The 21,672-nt window shown below is 51.1% G+C and overlaps 1 long non-coding RNA gene across 3 annotated transcripts in view; it reads right to left on the reverse strand.

The window, feature by feature from the left end:
• Window positions 1–21,383, reverse strand: part of LOC115516600 — a 34,939-nt gene extending 13,556 nt beyond the window's left edge. The window contains exons 1-2 of one of the 3 annotated variants that reach the window (XR_003969600.1): window positions 21,213–21,383; window positions 9,921–10,465 (exon numbers count right to left, since the gene is read on the reverse strand). This is a non-coding gene — a long non-coding RNA (uncharacterized LOC115516600). Of the gene's footprint in view, window positions 1–1,018; window positions 1,573–9,920; window positions 12,368–21,212 lie in introns of those variants that run through there. The other 2 variants (XR_003969599.1, XR_003969601.1) reach the window with 2 other exon arrangements.
• Between the last annotated feature and the right edge of the window lie 289 nt (window positions 21,384–21,672).

The raw sequence follows: 21,672 nt of genomic DNA on the forward strand, positions 1-21,672 counted from the left end.
TATTGTCCCCTCTCTGTAAGATGTATCAACTATGAATCGGAGCCTCTGTATGCCTGCAACGTGCAAGGTCCTGGGACTTCACAGGTGAATAACACAGATACTGTCCCTTTCTTCACACGAAACCTGGGCAACCGCTCCCATACCTTCTGCGGCACATGATTTGTGTTTCCTGAAGCCAGCTCCTCAGGCGGGTGAGTCTGGGGGTTGGAGGATGTGATAGGAGCAAATACGACAAGAAAACCCACACATGGTGATTTTTTAAAAGAAACAAAAACAACCAAATACTAATACTAGCATTCCCAAAATGATGGAGAACAGCCCCTCAGCCCCCTGAACATAATGAAAATTCTCCCAGGGCATCTGGGATTCACTCTGTTCCCAGTTCTCTGGGAAACACAAAGGACCAAGATCACCTTATGATGCACAAACTGCATTAATGTCAGTGTCCATCACCCAGCTCGTAGGAACCCCCAGTTACTGGATTGACCCGCAGGGACTCTCCTTCCTCATTTCCACTCTAGTTGCAGGACATATGAGGGCTGTTTCTTCCTCAGGGCTCAGCCTTTACTCAAGGCCAAGTCCTTCATATAAGCCATGAGTTGAAATGAAAAATGTCAACATCAACACAAGCCCATTGACAAATGTCCCGAGGCTGACAGGAGTGATGTTATTATCCCCTGAATCACAGGTGAGGGAGGTCTCTGGAGATGCCCACCCCCACACGGATTTCCCTTTGCGGTGGCAGTGACATCTGAGTCACTGAGCATGGGCCACCATTTAGCTTCGCCCCCTCCCCTTCCTGTGCCCCAGAGGGGGGTTGGGAGCAGGTCCTCACAACAGAGAAGGCTCCACTTCCTCCGAGTTCCTGACAACATTTCTCAGCTGTGTCAGTCTTGCAAGCCTGCGGTCAACAGGCGCCCAGGTGATGGTGTCTTTCTCAACCCCTGTTTTCCCTCATTAGCCCTTTGATGTTTCTAAGCTGACAAGGTCAGCATCTTCCAGGCCGTGGAGAACATACCTGCCAAGTATACCTTCCAAGCAGCTGATTAAGGTGCCATGCAGTCTGTGGTCAAAGGGGAGGCCAAGGGGCTTGCTGAAATGAGCCATCGGGTCTGCCCCTGTCCTTTGGGGACCTCCACCCTCTGGCAGCAAAAGGCCTTCGACACAAGGGTACAGAGGGGAGAAGCAAGAGAAAACTCTAGTACCCAACCAACTGCATCTCAAATGAGGTGAGAGGTGGCTGGGCTCCTTCCATCAGGCCAGGGAGACGCAAGCATGAGAGGAAGTCTCACGAGGCCCTCGAAGTCCACCCACGAGCCCGTTCTTGGTGCCCTCAGCTCGGACGCAGGGGGGTGATGTAACAAGAGCCTCTGAGTGTGTGAAGAGTCAGTGGGCTGACAAAGCACTTACTGACCAAGAAAAAATTAACTTCAGGTGCAGCAGGAAAGGTCTGGTACCAAGAATGTCTGGGGTTTTGAGACACTGGAAAAGATTGCCTAATAATGTAATGGGCTCCCTTCCCTGGAAATATCTGCAAATAGGATAAGTACTCTCCAGTCCTGGGTAGGTCAGCATTGCCCTGAAGTAAGGGGATGGTTACACCGACCCACGGAGAGAGCTTGCAGGGAACTGAGTCTATGAGACGGTACATTTCCACATGAAGAAAAAAATTGTTTATTGTGGTAAAATATGCATAACATTAAGTTTACTCATTTTAGCCACTTTTGAGTGTGCAATTCAGTGGCATCGGGCACATTTACGGTGTCGTGCAGCCATCACCGCTGTCCATCTGCAGAACTTTTCATCTTCTCAAACTGAAGCTCTGTGCTCATTAAACACTAAGTCCCCATTCCCTCTCCCCGGCCTCTGGCAGCCACATCCTACTTTGTGTCTCTATGAATTTGACTATGCTATGTACCTCCTACCAGCGGAATCACACAAAATTTCCCTTTTTTGTGTGACTGGCTTATTTCACTTAGCACAATATCTTCAAGGTTCATCCATGTGGTAGCATGTGTCACAATTCCTTTTTAAGGTTGAACCATATATGTATATATATATGCACACATACATGTATATATCTGCACACACACACACACACACACACACACATATATACACACACACACGAGTCCCCCCGCCTTATCCACAGAGATACATTCCAAGGCCCCCAGTGAATGCCTGAAACCATGGATAATATATGTATATGTATATGTATATGTATATATATATGTATATGTATGTATTACATTTTTCCCTAGGGGTGCCTGGGTGGCTCAGTCGGTTAAGCGTCCAACTCTTGATTTTGGCTCAGGTCATGATCTCCCAATGGGTGTGGAGCCTGCTTAAGATTCTCCCTCTCCCTCTCCTTCTGCCCTTCTCCCCCTCTCCCTCAAGAATAGATAGATAAGGTTTTTCTGACACATACATACCTACGATGAGGTTTAATTTGTAAATCAGAGATCGTAAAAGATTAGTAACAGCTAAAATTAAAATAGAACAATTGCAACAATAGACCGCAATAAAATTTATGTGGCTACAGTGACCCTCAAAAATCTCTTACTGCCCAGGACTCACCCTTCTCTTGTGATAATGTGAGATGATAAAAATGCCCCTGTAATGAGATGAAGTGAGGAGAATGACCTAGGCCTTGTGACGCAGTGTTAGGCTACTACCGACCCCCTGAAGATACATCAGGAGTATCATCTGTTTCTAGACAACTGGCCACAGACAACTGAAACCATGGAAAACAAAACAGCAGCTAAGGGAGACTACTGTACATTTCATCCCTTCACCTGTCAATGGGCACTTGGGTTGTTTCTACTTTTTGGCTATTGTGAATAGTGCTACTATGGACATGGGCGTACAAACATCTGTTCAAGTCCCTGCTTTCAGGTCTTTTGGGTATATACCCAAGAATGCAATCGCACAAAGAAAAAAATGTTTTAAATGTTCATTTACTTATTTTTCGAGAGAGAGAGTGAGCTTGTGAGCAGGGGAGGGGCAGAGAGAGAGGGAGACAGAATCCTAAGTAGGCTCTGTGCTGTGAGCACAGAGCCCGACAGGGGCTCGAACTGTTAGATCATGACCTGAGCCAAAATCAAGAGTCAGATGCCCAATCAACTGTGCCACCCAAGTGCCTCCAATTTTTTTTAATGTGTATTTATTTATTTTGAGAGAGAGAGAGAGAGAGAGATTCAGAGCATGATCAGGGGAGGTGCAGAGAGAGAGAGACACAGAGAGAGAGAGAGAATCCTAAGCAGGCTCTGCACTGTCAGGGCAGAGCCCAATGCGGGGCTCAAACTCACAAACTATGAGATCATGACCTGAACCAAAATCAAAAGTCATACACTTAACCAAATGAGCCACCCAGGTGCCCCCCCAAGAAAAATTTTCAAGAGACAAAAGCATTGTGCTCCAAGAGAAAAGATGTCAATGCGCTCATATTGCAATCCTGTGTGGAGAGCAAACACTTTAAAAAATTGAATTACAATAAGGCTTAGGTAAGGGAGTTAAGGAAGCGTGGAAGAGGATGCCAGCGGGCTCCCAGATCAATCAGGGAGGGCCTCACATGGGAGATGAAATTTGGGCCAGATTCTGAGGACCAGGAGTTTGCCTGACAGAAAGAAAAAAAAAATGGAGAAGGGCAGGGAAAAAAAAAAAACACCTCTTTTTAAAAAAGAGTAGACAAATGCTAAATAAACACATCCTTTGATTCAGCAACTGCCCTGGTAGGAATCTCCCTGCTTATATACTCATTCACGTATACCCAAGGCATGTGTCCAAAGATCCTCACTACAGCAATGTTTTTAAGTTTATAAACTGGAAGCAGCCTCCGAGCCCATTACTAGGAGACTGGTTAATAAGTTATGGTGCAGCCATACTACAAATTAACATGTAACCATTAAAAAGAACAAAGGGGTTCTCCATGTGCTGATATGGCAAGAATTCCAGACTTTTTTTTTAATTAAAAAAAAAAAAACCAAGATGTCAATATATACCCAAATTCTTTCCCTGGAAGGATCCACAAGAAACTGTTAATGATTATTACCTTTGGGAGGAACAACTGTGGTCTGAGGGAAGAAAAACTTAAGTTTCATGTTATACCTCGTAGCTTTTCTGTTTTAGCCACGTGTGTGCATTGCATTAAAAAAAAATGTTAACAGGACTCTCGGGGTGATAGGATTATGGGCCATTTTTATTCTTTATGCTTTCCTTATTTAAAATATTTTAAAGAGGAAAGCAGCTATTTTTCTGGAATGGTTTAGTCTCAATGGCTCCTCAAGAGGATGGAGTAGATACTTAAAGGGCCAGGCTTCTTAAGGAGTTTCTCTTAGAAGTTTGCCAGGATTCCTTCCAAGACAAAATGGTGTCCTCACATTCTGGAGAGAGAAACTGAGGAGCAGTGATAAGAGAAATAGATCAGAAGTTTAGGACAAGGAAAGCAGGGAGTCGGGGCGGTTCCTGAACGCATGCTAAGTCAGCTCAGGGACGTTGCAGGTCACCCCCTCTTCGCACAGTCTGCACCCCTCAGGGTACCCAGGGCTCCGGGACAGAGACCCAGCCACACAGGGTTAACGCTGGTGCTTTGCTTCACTGAGCGTGGTGGAGAAGGAGAGCAGGGGGTGAGAGCAGAGGGGCCCAGCCCTACCCGGCTCCAGGCAGCATTAATAAAATGCAGGTGTTTCTACAGTTGCATTACAGAGCAGGGAAGAGTCTCGAGTGCAGCAAGCACATAGAAATATAGAAACAAGAGCCGAGTGTGGTGGGGGGAAATGTGCCTGCAAATAATGAGAAAGCGTTTTGGAAAGAGGGCTGGCTTTGGGGTTAAGAGGAATGCAGCAGCTTCTGGCACAGACCTACCCAATAGCTGTGTGTGTGTGTGTGTGTGTGTGTGTGTATGTGTAGGTACACAGGCTCCTGTCTCATGCACACACAAAGGCAGGCACACACACACACACACACACACACACACACCCCACCATCACCACCACCGGCCTTTTTCCCAGCAACACCTCAGACAAAATGAATTTGGCCTTTGACCAGGGGTTGGCTCTGACATTCCCCCAGCCACTGTGGTCTGCCTTTTCTCTCCTGCCTTCCTTTTTTCTGGACCCACGTACCTCCTCTTTTTCCATCGTCTTTCCCTTTGTCTGTGGGGCCTTCAGTGGACTGTATCTCCAGTTGTCCTCCCCGAATTTTTTAACCCCCCTTGGCTCTGCTTCCAAGCAGGCATTCTGTGAGCGTGACTCCCCACCCCCCTTTCCCCAGCCCCTCCTTCCCTGCAGTTGAGGAGGAAGAGAGAACAAAATGGTGCCTCTCCCCTGGAGTTCTAGAAAGCCATGGAGCTGGCTTGTGTATTCCAGCTCCTGCTGCTGTAACCCTGGTGAAACGCTCCAGAGTTGCTTAATTTTATTTAATCTGGAGACTAAAGGTGATTAGTCCAGAGAGAGGCACGATAAAATGGCACCGGGAAGCCTCCCTCCTCTTGGCCACGCCAAGGGCAGGACAGGAACTTGGAGGTGGGCAGAAGCTCTATGAGAGCTGGGCCCGGTCCTTTGCCCCTTCTCCCTCATGTCCTTCAGCGGCGGGGAGTGGCAGACAGAAAAATCCCTGCTTTGCTCTTCCCTTCCAGGGGCTCTCAGCCTGCCCTGTTAAGAGTTTAAAGTGAGTCATTTCTGCGATGGATTTAGTCGACTCCTTGCCTGAGACCTGCGATAGGCCTACAATCGTAAGCATGTTGTTCAAACACAGGAAAAGGCTTTGGGAGATCCTAGCACACACACACACCCCACCTCCACCCCACCAGGCCCTGCTTGGCCCAAGGTGGGCTGGTATCTGAGTGGGAGGCGCACTTACGGGTGAAACTCCTCCAAATAGACATGGGTTCTGGATTCCTGCAATGAGGGAGGAATGGGGGAGATGTGTTGGGGGCTCAGAAAAGACCTCTGCCACTGGCCGAGCATCTCTGTATGCACACCCCGAGCCCACTGAGCCAGGACCTGTGTGGGGCAATGCTGGATGAGTGCATTCATTCCTCAGAACTCAGCACCCCAAGGTCAGAGGGCGAAAGCGTGTTAACAAAAGCCTATCAGCCGACGTCCACCCTGGCCTGTCTGAAATGGGAGGACCAAGCTCTGAAGGGTCAGGATTTTACTTTTTTGGTTCTCATCCTGCACCACCCACCTACCTCCCCCTTCAAAAACAACACACAACAAAAAATTACCAAGCAGAGCAGGGGTGAAAAGGCAACAACCAAATTGTCTCCCACTCTTCCCACCCACAGGCCACAGGCCACAGCAGTGGCCGCGGCCATTTGGAGGAGGCAGGACTGGCCACCAGCCATGGGCACTACATTTCAGAAGCCCTAGGGAATGCCCCTACGGAGTCACCAGACTGCTTTCCCCAGCCTCACATTGGAGTGTTCTGCCTGACACGAACAAGACATGGGCTCATCACTGGTGGGGACAGCAGTGGGAACCATCCTGAAAGCCAGGAGGCAGGGTCACCTCATTGGCACCGAGTGGTGTCAGGGCCTCTCGTGTCTCCTCACTCAGCCTCTCCCCACTCTGGAAGTGCCATGTGGATGTCGTGTGTCCCCACCGCCCCAGCCCTGCCTGAAAACTTCACGGAGCCCTCAGGCCGCCCTGGGATTGCCACCAGGAGCAGATGTTTCTAATGAAGGGCCCAGACCAGGGCCCCCAGAGGCAGCAGCAGGGAAGCCACCCGCCTGGCTCCTGTGGTGGGGCTGCAGCCCCCCGGCCTCTGAGAGCCCAGGGACTGAGACACAGACTCCCTCAAATTTTCAGCTTCTTTCAGGAAATTGCCAAGTTGGCCCTTGGCTTTCTCCTCTGTGGCGCCCCGGCTCGGTTTCCATAGCAACCGCCTCCCCATCCTCGGGAGCCTCTCTCGGCCTGCCTGCCCCTCCTCTCCACCGCTTCCCCCCACCCACCGCCCCCCGCGTCTCATCTGTCTGGGTGGGAACCGGGATTAGAGTTTGTCGCGGACAGAGATGCTTTTCCCAGGGCCGCTGCGCCTTCGTGATCTCTTTGCGGCCGCTCGGCCCCTGCCCCGGGCCTTTCAAGTGCCCCAGACTTAATGACTGGCCCTGGGTTTCCTCCTCTTCCCTTTCTCGGCCTCCAATAAAGCTGGAGAATTAACCCAGGTTTTAAGTGCCCCGTTTCCAAGCTGCATATCAAAGGGGGCTTCCCCAAGCTGCTTCTGCATTTCAAAGGGGCTGATTTATCGCTTTCACTTAAACCGGCACATTTTGGGGGAAGAGTTTTACCCAGAGGTCAAACTCTGGAAAAACAAATGGACCCCCGTTCGCCCCCTCCTGGGGTGCTGTGGGCTATTAGTATATAAACTGCTGAGGAGGGGGAGTGCGGGGGGGGGGGGGGGGGGGGTGAGGGGAGGGGGGCAGGTGAGGAAACAGGCCGCTGGCACTCCTCAGCAGTGTGGGGCGGCAATCCCTCAGGGGGCTAGACCCAAATCCCTCAGGTTCCCAGAAGGCCCTGTTGTGAGGAAAAGGGAGAATATCCAGAACCATTACTGGCCTGGCAGTGTCCTAAAGTCTATTTCCGGCTCCTCTGCCAATGGGCCCTGCAACCTCTCGGGCAGTTAGCACTTCCAAACTATGCTGCCCTCCACTAAGATCCCAGCCCCTGTGCTTCCCTGATTCATTTCCTCTTTCCAGCTCTCCCTCCGAATCTTTGCGGGCATTGAATATTCAGCTGCTGCAGAGCTGGGCCTCTGAGCCACCTGCATTCTGGTTCCCTTCTTCCCTCCCAGTGAAACCTCACCAACACCTTCCCTTCCCACTTCCAGCCCCACACATTCACTCCCTTCCTCCCCAGCCCTGCCACCACCCCCAAAGTCCCCTCCTGCCCAACCTCAGCTCAATCAATTGTCCTTAAGATTTCCCAATTTCCCCCCACCAACCCTCCCCCCCCCCCCCCCCCCCCCGCCGAACCTCCCCTTCCTGTCTGCTTGCTGCAACATCTGGGCATTCCTCTCCAGTCTCACTGCAGAGAGTAAGGTCCTTCCTCCGATCTAACCCACACCAGATTCCCAGGCTTTCTTGGGCAGTAAGTCCCCAACAAATGTACAAGTGCTGCCTTGGACTGACCAGCAGAGCCACCAGCAAGCAGCGAGGAAGAAGTCCCTGGAGGAGGTGGGGCAGGTGGCACAGCATCTTGAGAAACTTCTCTGCCCTGAGGGCAGGAGGAGGAGAAGCGGTGCCTGAAGCAGCCCACCGCTAGAGAGGACACCCCAAATAAGGTTCCCAGAAGCAGGTTTCCCCATGAAGGCGACATCTCTGTTTCCTTTTCTCAAGCTGCCGCTAGTTCGTTCATTCATTTATTCATTCATTCACAGGACCGTTTATTGAGGGCTTACTACTGCCAGATGCAGCAGGCGCTCCTGAGGGGAGAATGACTCTGATGGGGGCATCAGACTGTAGGGCCAACGATTAATTACAGTGCAGCAAGGTCAACCATCTCTCAGTGAGGCTGGCAACTCTCCCTGAGGCTGCCTAACCCTGTCTGTGGGGATCCAGGGAAGACTCCAGATAGGGAGATTTGATTTGGGTTTGAAAGACGAATGGCTTGTCAGAGAAACAAGTGTGTTTCAGGCTGAGGGAACAGCAGGTGCAAAGGCCTGGAGGCGCCCAAGCCCACCACTGGCGCCCAGATGAGGTGGATGGGGATGGCCAGCACATGAGAGTGTGGAGGGAGGCGTTGGGAGATCAGCCTGCGAGGGCAGGGGGCAAGGCTGTGGATACCACACCAAGGAACCTGGGAGTTGTGGCCAAGCTTCAGAGGATACAGCCAAGAGGGGCCAAGGAAGGTAGGGAACAATGTAGGGAAAGAGAGTAGAATGCTGTGTTCTAACCCACACCGTCCTGTTGACCCTCACCTCTGGCTTCTTTGTATGACGACCTGTGCTCAGACCCTTCTTTGTTTACCCCGCTCCACCAGGAAACACTGAGTCAGATGGGCTGTTCTCCCAGAGGCCTCTCTCAGAAAGTACTCCTCTCTCTCTCCAACCCCTTGGATTCGATCATCAGTACAACCCATGAATGGAACCGCCTCTCTCCCAGAAAAGAGGTGAGGGAGACAGGTAAACTACACAGGGCTTGGCAGTGTATATAGACAGGGGGTGGGAAGGAGCAGGAGCAGACCATGCTGCCCGAGGCCACACAGCCACAGAGCAGCCTTTACAATCTTACAGGAGGAGGAACTCTCCAGAAGGGGTGGCACAAGGCTCCCTAAGTCCCTTCCAGCCTGGGCTGGTGCCCCAAAGCAAGGAAGCCTACCTACCCTGTCAGCGTTTCAGCTTCCTGCTGCAGCGCGTATAGACCTCCCAGCCCAGGTCCAGCCTGTGGACCATATGCCCACAACCCCCATTTCTGCAGCCTGTGTCATCTAGAGGGGGTCCAGGCTCTCTGTGGAGCAAACTGTCCTGGGCGTGAGGCTTCTGAGGTCCCAGAATGAGATGGGTAGCGAAACAAAGACCCAGGAGTTAAATAACCTGTCATTCGTCCATTTTCTGTGACCACAACAGGCTTCATGCATTAGATATGTTCCCCCAAAGCTGTCTGGGTGCTAAAATGGCACAATTCAAGTAATAATTTTAGATGTCTCAGGAGGGGTCCATCTTTGTACAGTGTTTTTCATACAATCTAGATAATTTGGATAATTACCACACATCCCGAGTTTGCTTAAAGCCGGGAACCGTTCCTTTTTTTTTTTTTTTTTTTTTTTTCAGTTTGTTTGCTTGTTTGTTTATTGAGAGAGAGAGAGTGCACTCAAGCAGCGGAGGGGCAGAGGGAGAGAGGGAGAGAGAATCGCAAGCAGGCTCCATGATGTCAGCGCAGAGCCCAACGCTGGCCTCGATCCAACAAACTGAGAGATCCTGACCTGAAAGCCGGGCACCATTCCTGACCATAACGGGACACTGACTGTGTGTGGCCTGGCACCTTCCGCTTGGACTTGCACAGTTTGTCAACTGTCCCTCTTGGCCTCTGCACTTGGCTCCAAGGGCATCTTCAGCCTGGTGACTGCTGCAGAGTCACCCTTCCAGTATCTTCCTCCATTGCCCCCTTCTGGGCCTCTTCTTGATGAGCTTTTGCTTATTGGGTCCAAAGCTCGTGATGCACTGATGGTGTGCAGGGAGGGAGAGAGGGAGGGAGGGAGGAAGGCACTGAGAAGACAAGACTCCACCCTGCCCTCAGGGAGCTACCCCAGGACGAGGGTCACCCTGCTTTGCTCCTGTGGGAGCCCCTGCTTGCAGGTGGCCTGACGGCCCCACACAGGCATTCAGTTCACCAGCTCCGGGCTCCGCCTGCTCAGGTCTCACTCGGGGACATTTTCAAGACAGCTGCAATGCAGGCATGAAGCCCTGTCCTCTCCAAAGGCTGCCTTTATCCGGAGACTCTTCTTAGTTCTGCTTCCCCTCCCTCCGGCTCATGAGAGGAGGGTAGAGGAGGAGAGAAAAGAGAGTCTAATCTTTCTCAAGGATCACATTTTGTCTCTTTTCCCTCTGAGCTCTCTTGGCTCCAACCAAAACCCTGCACTCCCTTCTGCCCTGTGGGGTCTTAATATCTATACCCTCACCTGGATCAAGCCCCCTCTTCCTGGGTTGTCCCACCAGCCCCTCTGTGAAGCCTGTAACGTCACCTCCTAGAGAGCATCTTTCTCTAACTGGCCTTGGCCCGCATTAAGGCCACAGCTCTCCACAGCCTCCCAGAGCCCACATCTCTGATTCAGTGACTGAAGCAGGTAGGTGTTTAGGGGAGTCTGGGTTAGGTCCACTGGAAGCCAAAGGAAATAACAGTGGTCTGATTCAAGGCCTCCAGAAATGAGTCACCCCCCCCAGCCCATCAACCAGCCCTGTTACACAATGTCACGCCCACATTATTCATGAATGATCAGCTTTGGTTTCCTAGACAGCAGAGCCCAACCAGGACTTTGGGAGCCCAAGCATGACTTATCGGTCTGTTATGGGCTCAACATCAAGTATAAGCCTTCCCTCTGTCCAAACTATGCAATGCAAGAGCACCGAGTCAGGGAGGCTCATCCTCGGAATGCCTTCCCAAAGCCTCTGGTCCCCCTGAACAGGCAGTCCTGTATTTCACACCTTGGGAAAATGTCCCCTGTGAATACGCTGAGTGGGAAGGGTTCTGCAGGGCTGGCGGGGGCCGGCTGGCCAGGGTGTGCAGCATCCGTGCCCAGCCCCCCCTTTGCCCAGTCTTGGGCTGGCACCTCCAGCTACGGCCTGCACCCCATGGGATAGACCAGCATTCTCTTCGTTTTTCACTCCTTCCAATGCAGATCAACTTGAAGACCTGCCAGGGTGGAGTTGGACTTGAATGGTGACTTTTCACCACATGGCGCAGAGGGTGAGAAGCTGCTATGGTCAGAAACATGGCTTTGAAGAGCCAGAGGCCTGGCCCCGAGTCCCAACCCTGCCAAGTGCCAGCTCAACAAAGGACTTCACCTCTGTGAACTTCAGTGTCCTCAGAAAATGGGAATAACAGTAATGACAGGCGTTCAGGACTGTTGTAAGTTTTGAATGACACTGTATGTATAAATGCCTGACACAGGGTGACCCCCTCCTTCAGTGGTCCTGCCTTTCTTGTTGCCTCTGCCGTTGTTATTACCACCACCTCCAGAGGCCATAAAGTGGTCTTTTTTTTACCATAAAAAGACTAGTCTTATTTCTTTCTGCATTCTCCATACCATGCACACAGTAAGACATAGTAAATGGTGGTTAGGGGGAGTTAAACTTCAGAAAGTGCGAAGCCCTAGAGAGAGAGAACAGCGTGTGCAAAGGCCCTGTGGTGGGAAAGTCAATGGCACATTTGCAGAGAATGCTGTAGAAACAAATACAAGCCAAGCAGATGCCCCAACCAATCCTCCCACCCCATACTTTGCATCACAAGACCACTGAGGCCTGGGGCCCCGATGCCTGCTCAGACCTTCTGTTCCTCTCAGCAAGGAAATTTCCAACAAGACAGAAATGCCTAAGGTGAGCTGAACCCTGAAGGACCCAAAGGAGCGGAAATATGCGGGTGAGAGGATGCTGAGGTCTTTTGTGTTTGGATGCTATAAGGAAATCATCCCCCCAACCTGCCTGGGTAACCAGTACTTGGGATTGGATGGTTAGGAAGTGGAGGAAGAAGGTGCCGGGGAAGGAACCCCAGGCAGGGGCTGTGGTTGCCAGGTGGGGAAAGAGAATTTTGCATACTAAGCCAAAACAATGAGGGGGGGTCTACCCTCCATGTAGCTTCTAGTCCCTCCCCCCCCGCCATGCTCACAAAGCATGGGTACAGCCCAGTGCCACCAACCAAGCTGAACACTTAATTCCTACCCCTACCTCCACCCCCACCCTCACCCCCACCCTTCTCCAACCTCTTGGAAACTGTCTCCCTTTCCATCCTGCCATCCCCCTCTCTCATTCTGCCAGAGCCTCCCTCAACTTAAGCTATTCACCCTCCCCGGGGCATTTGCATTTAGTAAAAACAAGGACCACAACACTCCAGAGGAGGGGTTCATTAATGGTTCCCCTACCAGCCCTCTGAAATCACAAAGAGCAAGGCTTCTGCCAGAGCTTGCTGAGGCTCTCAGGGTCGGGGTGGGGTCTGAGGAGGCAGAATGGCCATCAGGAACTGGTCCTGAGGTAAGTCTCCCCAGCTCCCAGACCTAGAACTGAGTTATCAGATGAAGTTCTATAACCTAATGCACTGTGGTTTTTTTTAAGTCAGGTTTATTAAGATATAATTTACATATGGTAAAATCCATCTATTTTATTTTAAGTTTATTTATTTATTTTGAAAGAGAACAAGCAGAGGAGGGGGCAGAGAGAGAGAGAGAAACCCAAGCAGGCTCCACCCTGTCAGCACAGAGCCCGATGCGGGGCTCAAACTCATGAACCATGAGATCATGACCTGAGCCCAAACCAAGGGTCCCACACACCAAAATGAGCCACCCAGGCACCCCTAATCTTAGCCATTCTAAAAGGTATATAGTGGATTCTCATTATGATTTTAATTTAGCGATTAATGATGTTAAACATCTTTTCATGTGTTTATTTGCCATCCGTATTTTTTCTGTGGTGAAATTTGTGTCCAAATATTCTGCCCATTTCAAAAATCGAACTGTTTTCTTACTACTGAGTTTGGGGAATTTTTTTTGTATATACTAAATATAGGTCCTTTCTGTCAGATACAGATTTTGCAAACATTTTTTCCCAGTCTGTGGTTTGTCTTTTCATTTTCCTAACAGTGTCTTTCGAAAACCAAAAGTTTTTAATTTGGGTTAAGTCTAATTGGTCCACTTTTTCCTTCCTAGATTGTGCCTCTGGTGTCATAACCAAGAATCTTTATCTACCCCAAGTCACAGAGATTTTTCTCCTGTGTTTTCTTCTTTTGTACTTTTAGGCTGTTTCTTTCATACCTTCTATGTTTTTGTGTTTCATATTTTTTGAGTTATAAGCCAAGGCCTTTTTTTTCCCATTATGGATGTCCAAGTTTTCTAGCACCGTTTTTTTTTCAAAAGACTATCCTTTCCCCCATTGAATTCTCTTTGTTTGATTACTGTAGCTTCATAGTAACTCTTGAAACAGTGTGAGTCCTTTTCTTGCCACTATTTCCCCCCCAAGTCCCTTCTCTTTGCAGGGGTCTTCCAGGCCAGGAGGCAGAGGCTGACAAAGTTCCAGGGCCCTGATGTGGCCTCGCTGGCCCTGTGATACCAATGCCACTGACTCCTCTCCTGTCGCTCTGCCTCTAGCAGTGCTGAAGTGCTTCTGTGCTCTGCTTTCATCAGCATGTCAGGCCTCCACGCCTTTGCCTGCACTGTCACCTCTGCCTGGAGGGCCTCACCCCTGCCACCCACACCCACCCCTCTTCTTCCTCCAGGTTAACCTGGATCATCCTTCAAGGTTCAGCTAAGCCTGTTCACCTGCAGGACAACTTCTCTGACTTCCCAGGCTGGCCGAGTGCCAATTCTCTGCTTCCACGCTCCCCACCCGCACCCTTCCCTCTATCTGAGCATCTACCACATTCAATCAATAGACACACGAAATGAGTCTTCTGCTACCGCCAACACCCCAGGGCACACAGTGTGTCTACCTTAACTGGCTCCTCCCGGTGCCCAGCCCAGGGCCTGGCACAAAGTTGGTGCCAACACACGGCTCCTGAATGAACAGAATTGATGGCAGAATTTCCCCCGTGCCCCAAAACAGTGGCGGGTGGAAGATGCCATGCTCATGGCCCAGCCTGGAGAGGTGACGAGCTTTTCGGCTATTTTCTCCTTCTCTTTTCTTGTGTTCTTAATCAGAGACCTAGAGAGCCTCAGATATATTGAAGGATGTTCAGGAAATTCTGGCTCCTGAGAGACAAGGAATTTTTCCTAAAGAATAGCGATCTTGGGGCGCCTGGGTGGCTCAGTCGGTTAAGAGGCCGACTTTGGCTCAGGTCATGATCTCACGGTCCGTGAGTTCGAGCCCCGCGTCGGGCTCTGTGCTGACAGCTCAGAGCCTGGAGCCTGTTTCAGATTCTGTGTCTCCCTCTCTCTGACCCTCCCCTGTTCATGCTCTGTCTCTCCCTGTCTCAAAAATAAATAAAACATTAAAAAAAATGTTTTTTAAATAAAAAAAAAAGAATAGGGATCTTACGAGGGACATCGAGGAGAACAGACATGGCTTCCTCCAAAGGCTCCCACACAAGCAATACAGCATAGCGGCCAGAGTGTGGGCCAGACCCAGCTGCCCAGGTCTGAATTCAAAGTACCTGAGCCCACTGCTGCCCTACCACTAGGGCAGGCTACTTCCCTTCTCTATGCCTCAGTGTCCTCATCTGTAAAATGGGAATAACAAAGTGCCTCTTCTTTGGGTTGCTGTAGGCATTATATGAGTCAATCCATGTATCAATAAATACATGTACATGCTTAAATATATACTGGCTGTAAATAAATAGAACCTTGGGTCATTACCATTATTTGGGGATTGAGATACCCTTGACATCCACCACTGTCTGAAAAACAGCTCCCCCAACCCTCAGGCAGGAGCTAAGTCCTTCAACTCCCCATTGCAAGACTGCTGGACCCAGGAGCCATGTGGTGGGGAAAAGGAACAACCAGCACTGGGAACAGGCTACACCTGCCTCAGTGTCCCTGTGTACCCGTCAGGTACCCAGGGAATCCTTCCTGCTGAGGCCTGGGCTTGGCATTCATACCTGGATGCCCCGGAGTCCTCAGTGATGTGTCAGTGACACTTCAACACCAGAGCATTGGGACTATTTGCTGGGTGGAGAAGCCCACTTGCAAGAGGACCCTTGGGAAGCAGAGCCCTGTTTGCCCATGAGGGTAGGTCCCCCGAGAAAGGGGTCAAGAGAATACCCAGAGCACCACTGATTTTACTCCAGGGCAGAGAGAAGACAATTCTCTCGACAGGAGAGGCACCGAAGTGCAGAGGGGGGCAGGGGAAGGGCATGGAGGCAAAAGGGGGGTTCAGGCCCCAGCTCCCTTTCCCTGCGTGAGCCACTCAACTTCTTGACCCCAGGCTCCTCATCTCACCTTGGAGGAGAGCGTCACCCCTCTTCCGGGGCACCCACCGCTATAAGGAGCAAAGGGGAGAGCAGGAGAGCACCCTGGGGCGCCCAGCCTTTTCTGTCCAGATCCCAGGCCACTGTTGCTGTTCTGGTGCAGCCCAGGGTAGGAGCCCCAGTCAATACAAAGGGCCGCCTAGGGAACAAAGAACCAGGAGGAGGAAAACAACCTCTGGGGCCTGGAGAGCCTGCCCACCCCCAACCCCTCACACCCGGGTCCCTGGAGATGGGACCGGCTCACAACCCTGAAGGGAAGGAACCCCCTCCTTCTCGCCCTATCAGTCCCCGCTGGGCTTTCTGGTACCCTGGACCCTCTCCTCCCAGCACCTCCCAGCCCCAGCAGAACGGAGGAGGTCGGTGGGGGGTCAGGCGGCTGCTGGGCTACGCGCCTCTCAGTGCAGGGCAGGGAGGGGTGGGTGGACAGCCCTTGGCCAAAGCCTCAGGGAGGAGGGCAGAGCATTCTTTTGAGTCCATTCAGCCGCTTAGCTATTTCCTGCCCTGCTCCAGCACCCGGCATGTTCCACCTGCTCTTACTTAACCATTTCCTGTTTACCGCCTGCCTCCTGCAGCCTCCAAGCTCCAGCAGCAGTCAGCAGCCCAGCAAGAGCTCCCCGGATGATGCCTGGATAGACGAGGGCCAGACCACTGCTCTCTGGGAGGGGCATCTGGTCCTTCACCTGATCCACCCCAGGGCTAGAGAGCATAGGCCCCCCGAGAAGGAAGAGGACCCTTTCCAGGCCCAGGCTGACTCATGGCAGCATTAGTCACCCCTTCCGGGAATCGGTCGTGTCCTCTGGTAGCCTCCTCTTTCCTAGGGGCCCAAAGCCTCTCTCCTGGTCGCCCCTACCCATACCCATACAGTTCTGGCAGATACAAGAGGCCCTGTGGTCCTTTTCACACAGAAAGTTCCTCTATGATGCTGACTCCTGCAGGAGAAATCTTTGAGGGTGTCCCATTACCGATTTGGGGGCCAGAGACTTGGTCCCAATCTCAGCAGCACCCCTTCTACCTACATGACTGGGGCAAGTTACATAACCGGTCTGGACCTCAGCTAGGTTTTTTTTTCCAAGGAGTAATAGTGACCATTTCATAGCATTGTTGTGACAATGATATCATATCATGTGTGTGGAAGTTGCAGGTGCAAAATAAGCAATCGGTGTGTGGTGGTGAGTATAATTATCATACAGGCGATAAAAGAAAAAATGGCTCCTTTATGTCCAACATTTTTGGAAGAATGGGAAGAAAGTCCTTGCTTCCTTTCCGAGACTATGGGCTGATATGGAGCAAAATGAAGGAAGGTAAGAGTGTTTCTCAGCATATAATATCTGCTGGCTGTAGAAATTGTCCCCCGCCTGGACTGTGGAGGTCGGGATGGGAGCCAGTGGAGAGAGACAGGAGCTCCCCGTGAGGACCCAAAAGGGGCAGAGAAGGCTACCCGGGTGCCCTCAGAACAAGTCACCCCCCAAACGAACGAAAACCCACTCGAGCCCACCGTCCCAGCCAGCCTCAGCCTCTTTTCTCTAAAGTGGGGTCTTTCAACCTCGGCGCTGTTGACACTGTGGACCAAATAATCTTTTGTCGTGGAGGCTGTCCTGTGCCTTGCAGGATGTTTAGCAGCATCTGCAGCCTCCAAGCTCTGAGTGCCAGTAGCCTCTCCCCTCCGCTTGCCGGCTGTGACAACCAGAAATATCTCCAGACCTTGCCAGATGCCCCGGGCAGGTGAGGGTGGGGAGAGGGAATCACCCACCTCATCGAGAACCACAACTATAAAGAAAGGCCTATGAGAATAGAAGGGGAACCCTTGGTGTCCCCCAGGCCCTTCCCCTAGTCTCCTAGGCCTTTCTCCCCACCTCACCTTACCCCCAGGCCTGCCTGGGATGTCTCCCCAACCTTCCCTGGGGGAAGCAATGCCAATTCCCCCAGCATTGGGCCACCCAGAGTCAGCTTCCAAGTGCAGGCAGCCCGCTGCATCTCGGGAAGGCAGCCTGGCCAGCTGGTGGCAATTAGCGGAGGGCTGACTCAGCAAGAAAGGCCAGGGAGCGGTCAGTGGAGGAGTCTGGGGGATAAAGGAGGAAGCCGGTGCCTCAGAGATGAGCCAGAGAAGGCGGGTGTGAGGCTGAGACAAGCCACAGATGGTGTGCACCGGCACTGACCTGGGTACGTCCTGCTTGGTCAGCAGCCCACCTCTGGGGAGGCCACTGGAACTCGAGAGGGACCCGAAAGCCCCAGTTGCTAGACATCGTCTCCCGGAGACCCTAAAAGTCCAGTCAGGCTAGGCCCCACACATTCAGGGCACTCAGGCTGGATCAGGGAAGTGGCAGGGAGCAATGGTGGAGACTTGCATGGGGCTGGAAGCTGGGGGCTCAGAGCTTCCCAGACAACCGGCTTTGCACGTGCTCTCTCCCCAGAGGACAGAAGAGAGCCCTAAGAAGAAGGCGTCAAAGGAGGAAATTGGCAGGCTTCAGGGAAGAGATGACTTCGGGACAGGTGTTGTCCGCTAAGGAGTTCTCCAGGCAGAGAAGTCGATGGAGGAAGGGCATTCGGGGAAAGGGTACCTAGGCCAGGGCTGCCGAAAGAATAGGGAAAGGCTGCGGGGCTGTGGGGCTGGGATAGGACCCCTGACGGGCAGCACGGTTTAGCTCTTGGGCACTGGGGTGTGAGGGCAGGGTGAGCCCGTGAGTGTTTCCCGTGGGAAAGTGGCTGACACTGTGAGGATAAATGGGCAGTTTGCGCACTGCTTTCCCCCCTCCCATTCTCACCACTGAAGTTGAGGTCGCCTTGATGCCAAGGTCAAGCTGTCCTGGTGTGAACAAGCTAGCCGTTGTTCCCTCAAGACCACCTTGGCCTTGGTCAGTCCAGGGAACACACTGAGACACACGCACACCCATTCTGCCCAGTGGGAGAAAGAGATGACCATCACCTGGCCTAAGACCTGTAGGCAGGAGGCAGGAAATGGTGGGTTTGAGTTAGGGTTTCAACACCTGACTTTCACCGAGAACTGAAGACCTGCTGGGGGGGCGGGGGTGGGGGGTGGGGGTAATGTTCTCCCTCCTTCTTCACTGGGGCCACACCCTTCCTCCAGGCCTTTCTGGAAAGTCACCCTTGCTGTAAGCCCAGCCCTCAATTGCCCCAGGGTAGGGAGAAGATCAGATAGAGCCAGGGTACCCAGGGCCTGGCCCCTGCTGGAGGAGCCTCCTCCCTCCTGCCCTGCCCCTGTGGGTCTGTCCTGTCCCACCCAGTCCCAGGAAAGGGCTGGAACAGTTTCCATGTCCAACAAGTCTGGGCCTCTCCTTTCTTGCCCAGGTGGCTCTTCTGGGAAAACCTAGAACAGCTGAGTGGGCTTTTCAGGATTGGCTTGGTGCGAAGGCCAAAGCAAGGGATAAGCTGGCCATGTAGCAGTAATCTTACGTGCTGCCCCAGTACTTTTCTTTAGAGGATCTCAAAACCTTTTACAAGAAATAGTTGTATTAGCTGTGGGAGGACCCACAGAAGAAGGGTCATATGCCAAGCTGGTGACAGCTTTGGCAGTGGAATGAATCTTTAAAAGACTGGCTCCAAGGGAAGCAAAACAATAGATTGCAAGGCTGAAATTGTGTCCCTAGTAAATATTATCTGAGGTTAAAACAGGAGTTTGCTCTCTGTGGAAACCTATACAAGCTGAATATGCAACAGTGGTGTGTGTGTGTGTATGTGTGTGTGTGTGCATGTGCGTGTTGCAGAGATGAGGGTAGAATAGAACAAGTCTGTGGTGACAGATTTCTGTTGGAGGGTGCCTCCAACATGAAAATCTTCCCTCTGAGATCCTGCACCCATGGGTGTCTTCTCCTCTTCTGTACCCAGGAGGGCCCAGATCTCCCACTTGATAGGAGACAGCCACATCAGGCCACCTATCTTCATGATGGGCACCTGGATATTTTACCTGAAAGATGAGGCCATTGCTTTGGAATGTCCTTCTGGTCACCGTTTCCCACAGACCTTCACCACATCATGCTCAGCTACCATCCCATTCACCGTTCCCACCAATCTTAGGTGCCATCACCAGATTAACCTTCCTAAAATACTACTTCAGCTGGTCACCCATCCTTGTCCAAAAGACATTGTCCAAAATCCCCAGCAGGATACTCAGGACCCTCCACAGACCTATCTTTCACCTCTGGTCCTCCCCAACCTGAAGGTCCTCTAGACATCTCCTTGTTGGCTCGCTGTCCCCACATTGCCTTGAGCCTTCCCCTCTCTCTACCCTTCTGGATCCTTCCCTCCTATCATTAAGAACCAGCTGTGCCAGGAAGCCTTCCCATCACAAAGACTCTCCCGCTGGGATGAGTCGGTTGAGCATCTGACTTCGGCCCAGGTCATGATCTCACGGTTCGTGAGTTCGAGCCCTGCATTGGGCTCACTGCTGTCAGCACAGAGTCCACTTTGGATCCTCTGTCCCCCTCTCTCTGCTCCTCCCCGCTCATGTTCTCTATCTCTCTCTCTCAAAAATAATAAATAAACATTAAAAAGAAAAAAAGGACTCTTCCACTGAGTCTGTTACCCAGGAGATTGTGTTACCTTCTTGGATTTACATCCAGAACTCTCCCTTCTTCAAAGGCCCCACTATCTGTACTACCTAGCCTGTCTTTATTAACAGACTGCCTGGGTTGTGAGCTATCTCCCGAAAGAAACTTGGATGTCAGATTTAGCAAATAAAAATACAAGACTCCCAGTGCTATTTGAATTTTAAATTAACAACAAAATTCATCAGTATAAATATATCTGTATATCCCCTGTAATATTTGGAAATATACTAAATGCAAATATACAAAATACAAATATACTAAAAATTTATTTGTTGAATTTATCTAAAATTCTAATTTAGGGAGCCTGGGTGTCTCAGTCGGTTAAGCGTCCGACTTCGACTCAGGTCATGATCTTACGGTTTGTGAGTTCAAGCCCCACATCAGGCTCTGTGCTGACAGCTCAGAGCCTGGAGCCTGCTTCAGATTCTGTGTCTTCTCCTCTCTCTGCCCCTCCCATGCTCATGCTCTGTCTCTGTCTCTCAATAATAAATAAACATTAAGAAAAAATATTTTTTTAATAAATAAATAAATAAATAAATAAAATTCAAATTTCACTGGACAGCCTGTATTTTCTCGAGCAACTCAGAAGAGCAAGCATAAACCCTTGTCAGGTGCTTTGCATCTCCCTTGGGATATGACACTCAGGGGACTTCCTCAGAACCTGTATTGTTGATTGATTCCTTTTTCACCCAGTAGAGGATCACCAGCATTCATCTGTTGGTCCCAAGACCCAGAGTCCATTCGGTCCAGTCTGAAAATCTGTGACAAGCTCACGGCAGGCCACCTATGGGAACACCTCTTCCTTCACTTCCTCATTTTCTCTTTAAATATTTGTCCTCGTGACTGCACTGGCAACAGACAGGTTTCAGGTAATGAAACTGAGTGTTGCTCTCCAACCAAAGAAGACCAGAACATCTGAGGTGACCTACCTGGTGTCAAAGCTCAGGTCAAGCACACAGGGACTGTGAGGCCTCCAGCAACGAGTTGGCATCTGAAGGTCTCAATTTGCCCATCTGTAAATCAGGGATAATAATAATACCTACCTTATAGGGTTGTAGTAAGGATTAAATGAGGCCATGCATGGAAGCTGGCTAGTACCCTGACTCTTCTATGGAAAGCACTCCACAAATGTGAGCTGACATTGTCAGCGATTGTATAGAAGACTTGTCCGTGGCAGTTGGCATCAGCAGGCTCTCCTTTTGAGGACTGTTTCGATAGCTGCTGAGCTGTCAGGGTGAGGCCCAAAATGGTGGTCATGTGTGAATTTGCATAAGCAACAAAGCTATGGCAGAGTCACAGAGGACGGTCACCCAGGGGAGAAAGGAGGTTTCAGAGGGGAAGTCCCACTGTAGGTGAGGGGAATAAGATATACAGTGGCTCCCTCTAAGAGTGCAATCTGTCTCCACTTCTCTAATTCAGTTGCAAACCATTACCTTCCCATTTGAAACTCCATAGACTGGGTCTTACATCTCTAGAAGTGGTGAGGGTTGCTTTCTCCCTGTG

The sequence above is a fragment of the Lynx canadensis genome, chromosome B3 (genome assembly GCF_007474595.2).
Source record: "Lynx canadensis isolate LIC74 chromosome B3, mLynCan4.pri.v2, whole genome shotgun sequence".
Classification (NCBI taxonomy): Eukaryota; Metazoa; Chordata; class Mammalia; order Carnivora; family Felidae; genus Lynx; species Lynx canadensis.